The 688-nt window shown below is 43.0% G+C and overlaps 1 long non-coding RNA gene across 1 annotated transcript in view; it reads right to left on the bottom strand.

The window, feature by feature from the left end:
- Positions 1-501: 501 nt before the first annotated feature.
- Positions 502-688, bottom strand: part of LOC111649808 (uncharacterized) — a 9,293-nt gene continuing 9,106 nt past the window's right edge. Inside the window, exon 3 of the long non-coding RNA XR_002760345.2 lies at positions 502-654. This is a non-coding gene — a long non-coding RNA (uncharacterized LOC111649808). The remainder of the gene's footprint in view (positions 655-688) is intronic.

The following is a 688-nucleotide window of genomic DNA, read 5'->3' as shown; positions in this document are numbered from 1 at the left end:
GCCCATCATTAACACGATCAGTGCATAAATATCTGAGTGTGTTCTGACGGTCGCACGGCTGCTAAAAACAGTCGTGCTGCAGCAACGTCTATTAATAAACTGCGTGTGTGTTTGAGTTTAAATAGCAGCAGGTTCAGAGGTCATGTGACGGGCAGGGGCATTCTGGGATTGCTGAGGGCTGTTTTAATACATGCAAAGCTCTAACTTAATGACACGGAGGGAAAAGCCTTCATTAAAACTGATTTTTTACAACTTTGGAGTTTTCTCTAAAAGAAAAATAAATTAGGATTAAAGTTGGATGAATTAGAAAACAGACAAAATCAGAGAGTTTTATAGTGTCTTGTGAAACTGTTGCACTACTTTCATTTCTACATTGTGAAGACGGTTCTCACAACACAGAAATGATAAATAATAAACTTAAATTCTGTAAAATAACTAAATAATAATTTAGTTCAGGGACCTGGTAAAGGGAGGGTCCTCACACGTATATAAAGACAAACGTGTGTGTGTGTGTGTTGTGTCTTACAGGTGGTGTTCCCCTGCATCTGGATCACACACTTGGCGTTGCGTCCCGTCTCTCGGGAGTTGAACGGACGGACTCGCACCGCCACCTTCACTGACGCACCTGCCATCGTTAAGCTCCGCCCACCCCACCTGAGGACAGCCAATCAGAGAGCATGGTCAGACA

The sequence above is a fragment of the Seriola lalandi genome, unplaced genomic scaffold (genome assembly GCF_002814215.2).
Source record: "Seriola lalandi dorsalis isolate HSWRI2012SDOR001 ecotype SW California unplaced genomic scaffold, Sedor1 jcf7180002052024, whole genome shotgun sequence".
In the NCBI taxonomy this organism is placed as follows: domain Eukaryota; kingdom Metazoa; phylum Chordata; class Actinopteri; order Carangiformes; family Carangidae; genus Seriola; species Seriola lalandi.
This window is presented reverse-complemented; position numbering and strand designations above follow the sequence as displayed.